The 6,000-nt window shown below is 34.7% G+C and overlaps 1 long non-coding RNA gene across 2 annotated transcripts in view; it reads left to right on the forward strand.

Moving 5' to 3' along the window:
• LOC119234427 (uncharacterized) overlaps nucleotides 1-5,727 on the forward strand; it is a 55,880-nt gene extending 50,153 nt beyond the window's left edge. For both annotated transcript variants that reach the window (XR_008549864.1, XR_005122612.2), the window contains 3 exons: nucleotides 3,208-3,328; nucleotides 5,261-5,394; nucleotides 5,497-5,727. This is a non-coding gene — a long non-coding RNA (uncharacterized LOC119234427). The remainder of the gene's footprint in view (nucleotides 1-3,207; nucleotides 3,329-5,260; nucleotides 5,395-5,496) is intronic.
• Nucleotides 5,728-6,000: the final 273 nt, after the last annotated feature.

Consider the following 6,000-nt stretch of genomic DNA (forward strand, 5'->3'; position numbering starts at 1 on the left):
ATTTCAGGGAACAGATAATTGTTTTCTTGCAGCTTCGTTAGGTGCAAGCTGTTGGCCTGACGTTTTAATGTTCTTTTCATTTTTCCTGTGTCATAACCTGTTTTGAGGAAGGAACTGTTCATTCAGTTTGATTTTTTTTTTGGCAACTCCTGCACAAAGGCAAAGTTGATAAGAAGGAAGTTTCTCCCTGGTCCCGGAGGACTGTAACAGTAACACTTTAGCTTGGCTCTAATTACAGCCACCATGACAGTTCATATGTTGTAGCAATAAAAATAACCATAAACCTTACATAATCATTAAAGTTAAGCAAACAGCCCCTCACTGCATCATAATGTACAGGTAGTTGCTAATAATCCAGGAACAGCATTGGGGCATTCAAGGAACATCTTTCCTATCTCCACAGTTTCTTAAACAACTTTAGAGACATATTTTTATTAAGTATATGCAAGGCAGATGATCTTAAACCTCAAGAAGAGTGTGCATAATAATTGTGTACTCTTCTAATGCTCTCTAAAGACCTATTCAGAGTCCATTCTGAAAGACAATAATATATCAAGAAGTTCTGCAAACTTCCTCCTAATGAAGACATGCCAATTTGAGACCAAGAATGTGGCCTCAAAGGACAAAACAACCACCGCTCTCAGTCTCTCGGTGTTTTGCTACTTTATTTCAGAGTGATTCAAAATCTAATTAAATTTCTAAACTCTAATGAAATTACAGAAGAAAAATCATTTAGGATTATATTATGTACAATTACTCACTGCTGAAAATTACAGTTAACCTCTTTCACCAGGATGAAGTCTCCTGGGAAAACCCTCATTATTTATCCACCATATAAATCTGACACTTCTCCCACTATTTACAGGTTGGAGGTAAAGCTGAATTAATTAAATGTATAGATCCTGAGCTGTAACAGACAGCTGGGGAAGAAGTCAAGGAGAGAGAGAGTAAGCATGTAGGGAGGGAGTAAGCATGTAGTTTCCCTCATGTGAGAAGTTTGGGTGAGTAAAGATTGACATTGAATTTCTTCTAACAGAGAAGTGCTCAGAGTCTGGAATCTCTTGGCAGCAGAGGTGTTGCTTGTGGAAGAGTAGGGTGAAGTCTTAGATGATGAGCTTTAAGTGTAGGATGTTAATTTCAAATTCTGTTTGGCTTTGAGAATCTTAATTTATTTTTCCTTGAGGAGACCTTGCCATCAGAGGTTGGCTTAGGGGTGCTGCCTGAATTTCTATTTTAAAAGGATTCAATAACTTGATCAATCCATGTTAATATAAGTAATCAAACTCTTTGAAGTCTTCTGCAGCTGATTAACAACTTCATGAACTCCATCTGCTTGCAGTCTTAATTTCTGTGATTAGAGTGATTTTTAAGATGCTTCCATGCTTACAAGTATTTTCTTATACAGCAATATTTGACTTTGGGGGATTTGAACTTTTAGGACCATATACGAAATAATTTGGATCATTTCTTTCATTAAGAATGAATAGAAGAGCTAGAAAAAATATTTTTAAAACATCAGTTTAAAGTTATCAGAGAACTAACAATGCAATGAAAAAGCATGAGAACAAGTTCTGAGAGAAACAACTCGAAATGAGCCTGGATGTTGAAAAGTTTTCCCCCCAGAAACATCTATCAATCCTATAAGAGGTGATTAAGAGGCTGAGGAGAGAGGGAAGCTTTAAGGGGATAGAACTCAGAATCTGCTAAGAAAGAGGAACCCTGGTAACTCCCTCAAGTTTTGGTCAGGATGTTGAAGGGCTATTCCCTGGAAGAAATGGTGAACCAGAAAAAAAGTATCCCTCAGAAGTCCAGTTTTATTTAACCTCAGTGCCTGGCATTATATTTAGGTATTGCATTTTTCACTAGTGAAATCTAGAAGACTGTCCAAAACAGTACATATCCATTTGGATGGAGATAGAATTATCCCTTAAAATGATAATATACTAAAATTTTTCATTTATATTATCAAGGACTCAATAAAATAACAGGCATATGAAAATAAAACACACTGGGGAGGGGGGAACAAGAGAAACCATAGACAATGGAAACAGAACCATAGTCAATTCAAGAAATGGATTGACTTTAAAAAACTATGCTCACACTGTCCAAAGCAGTAAAAGACTGTGAATTCTAACATAGAACTGGAAAATTTAGAAAATAATCAAGTGAAACTTTTAAACTGAAAGTGACAATAACCCAAATTAACTCAATAGTTGGTTGATCACCTGACTGCATGAAGCTGAAAACAGAATTAGTGAATTGGAAGACAGTTTAGAAGAAAATATCTATATGGAAGCATGGGAAGCCAAAAGAATTAAAACCACAGAAGATAAGAGACACAGGGCACGTAGTGAAAAACACTAAAATGTGTGTAATTAAAATAACAGAAGGACAAGAAATAATCAGAAACAATATTTGAAGAGATAATAACTGAGGGTTTTCTAAAACTAATGAAAAACATCAAGTTACAGATTTAAGAAGTCCTAAAAACTCTTAGCATGATAAATCAAAAGAAAATTACACTCCCTTATTAATTTTATATCTATATTCCTAAGCAAGTGCCTATTTTGTGCTTGCTTTATTTGGTTTTGGCATTCAGGTGAGATGATCCTTTATTAAAATGAGCAGGGCTGATTTTACTGAATTTTTTTTTTCCTGTAAAAACTTGTGTAAGAATGATTTGTTCATTCTTACATGTGATTGAACTCGCTTAAAGGCCATCTAAACATGGGCTTTTTAAAAGAAGAATATCTGTGATTAACTTTTCAATCTTTTGATGGCTATTTTTAATCTACCTATTTTTCATGGGCTAACTTTGCTTTTTATACTTTTTACCAAATTTTGCTCATTCTTGGAGTTTTTATTTTGTTCATGTACATCTTTATAAAATTCTTTCTTCCTTCCTGTATTTGTTTATTTAAATGAAGTATCATTGTTTTACATCCTTGTTAACATCTTGATAGTATAGGATTTCTCTTCTCAGGTCACTGTAGCTTGCCCACCACCAAACCACCATAATCTTCTTAAAAACGCTCAATAGTGTTAAAATGTCTTATTTATTTATATGTCGTTTCTCTTTCCTTCCTCCACAAGTCTTGCTAAAAGTCTATTGTATTGGTGTTTGAGCTAGTGCTTTGTTAATCATTTGCATCATGTGGTTCTTTTCTCCCCCTTTACCTTATTCATAAATCTCTCAATTTAATGCAGGGCACATGGATGAAAGAATATCTCCCAATCTCTTTCCAATAAAGCCTGATCATATGAGTAAATTTTGTGCCAGTGAAGTCTAAGAGGAAATGATGAGTCACAAAATTTGAGTCCTTCTGTGGTAAGTATTAATATATTAATATGAAATTCTTTATAAAGAATTATCTTCTTCTTCCCTTGGTTTCCAAAATAGAGGCTCAATATGATGTTTTCCAACTATAATTGTTTATTTCTCCCTATAATTCTTTCAGTTGTTCCTTTATGTATTGTGAAATTACATTTGTAGGTTCCTACTTATGTTGATCATTTTCTTTTCCTTCTTTTTAAAAAAACATTGTAATTTGTATTTTTGCATTATAATAATTTGCATAATTTTCTGTCATGGTATTTTGCACTTTACATTTTATTTTATTCAATATTAAAATTGCTACCTTAATTTTTGTATTTGCTATGCTTTTTGTTGCTTATTTGCAACTTTTATAAATTTCTTTTAAAAATGTCTTTGTTTAACAGCAAATGGACAACATATGCAAACTTTTAAAAATCCTTTATTAGTGTTTATAACTTCCAGTATCTTTTATTGGCTTCTTAAATAACTCTTTTAACTGGAGTATTTCTTATGTGCTGAAAAAGATTCTGAAATTTTATGTCTGAGAATATCTTTATTTTACCTTGGCATTTAAATGAGAGTTTAGCTGGATATAAAATTTTAATTAAATGTTCTTTTCTCCCAGTAATCTATTTTATGGTGTATCCATTGTTTGGTTGAGATATTGGCTATACCCTGATTCCTTTTCCTTTGTCAGTAATGTGCATTTTTCCTCTAGAAGCTCTTAGAATTATTTTTGTGATGCTGTTAAATTTCAATAAAATATAATTAAGTCTCTCACCCAATCCCAATATTCTGTTTAACATTCCTTGAGTCATTTCATCTTTATTACTGAGAAAGTTATTTTTTCTCCATTTATATCAATGTTAACACTTTTACTTTTACACTCTAAACTTCACATTCATTTTGTTCTTTCTGACATTTTCAGAGAGATCTTATATCTGAATTTTCAAGGCTCACTAATTAATTTTCTGCAGTATTTTTCTTCTACTAACCCCTTCTATAGTGCACCTTAGTTATATACTTTCATACTGAGTGACTCCATTTTTATTGTTTTTCATAACTGCATGTTCCTCCTTAATGTTTCCAATATCCTTTCTTATCTCTTTGGGTATTTTTATGCCTGTGTTAAATTATTATGTTTTCTCTTCTTCCATTAACTCAAATTCCTCTGTCATCATATGTTTTTTTTTTTTTTAAAGATTTATTTATTTATTTATACAAGCACTGGGTACAGTTAGAAGCACGGGAGGGTGAGAGAATTCACCAGAGCCAGAGGGGAGAGCAGAGCAGGCAGACTGACGAAGTACACTGCTGAGGGGAGCAGCGGGCAGCAGGAGAGGTCTGCATGCCATGTGGGACCCTCACCCGGTGGCCGGGGATTGAACTGGCGCTGCAGAGGCTGCAGGCAGCTCTGCAACCCAGCGCTCAACCGCTGCGCCACTGGGAAGGCCCTCATCATATGTTTTTTTACTTTTCATACTCAGCACTTGTGCTTTTTAAAAACTTTGCTATTTTTCCCTGTGAACACATATCATCTTAAGATGATCAGTTGCCTCAGTTGGTGATCTGGACCAGCGGAGCAACAAAATCCTAGCTCCAATTGTGCTTTATTGGAAGAACTGGGAGCATGATGGGTAGGTTCCTCTGGCTTTATGATGTGGACATAAGCACCCATTATTTGCATGCCTTTTTCTACACCTGAGCCAATGGACTTAGCAGTCCTTAGGGGGCTGCTTGGTAATTCAGTCCTCCTCTCGGTTATATGTATCAAGTGGCTTCTTATTACTCCTTATGATAACCATATGAGTACATTTTCATTTCTCTTTTACAAATGAAGAAACTAAGACCAAGAGAAGTTAAGTTTAGGGTCACGGTCACACTTTCCCTAGCCTATGCTCTTAATCACTACATTATAGCCAATTTTTAATTTCTTTTTAACAGATCAACTCAGCTCCAACATTATTTCTATTTCCAAAATTTTTGACTTCTTCTCCATTCCAAGTGTTACTGCTTTAGTAAGCAATATATCCTAGCAGCATTATTACCCAAGTGGTAAGATCTTTGGACTTGTGCAGGTAAGATGAGATTTTTTTTCATGTTGATCCATTTTCAGAATCTTTATGTAATGACATCTGTTAACATAAATCAGCATTTACACTAAACTCTTATTATTCCAGGGTAGAATTCCATCTGCAAATTGGGAATTTGTAGGTGTTTCAAGTTTTACTTCCTCAGCAGAGAAGCCAGGAAAGATTTTAATTCCTCCTGAGAAAATGAGGTGAAGAAAATGAACACGCAAACATTTGGTGTGTTCTCGAAGAAACTTCCTAAGCTTCTTCTACAGCATCACTTAAAATGACCAGATAGCAGACAATCTGTTATTCAAGGTGGAAATAAAGAAATAGGCATCTGGGTTCATGTTTATGTTTTTACCAGTGTTCAGATTTGGTGAATGCTAACATTTGCAACCTTCTAAGAGATATGGGCTGAGAATGTAGTGTCTCTTTTCGGAAGCAAGGGAAATACCACATACACCATAGTCTCCTAATTCTCACATAGCCTAAACATGGTCAAGAATGGGTGAAATTGGATGCCTACACTGAGAAAGATATTCTGTCCCCTAAATGCTCTCTGAGCTAGCTCTCTAAACAAGTCGTGCCTTGGTTTCTTTGACCAAGAGC

Source organism: Talpa occidentalis, unplaced genomic scaffold (assembly GCF_014898055.3).
Source record: "Talpa occidentalis isolate TD23 unplaced genomic scaffold, MPIMG_talOcc4v2.1 talOcc4.8, whole genome shotgun sequence".
Taxonomy (NCBI): domain Eukaryota; kingdom Metazoa; phylum Chordata; class Mammalia; order Eulipotyphla; family Talpidae; genus Talpa; species Talpa occidentalis.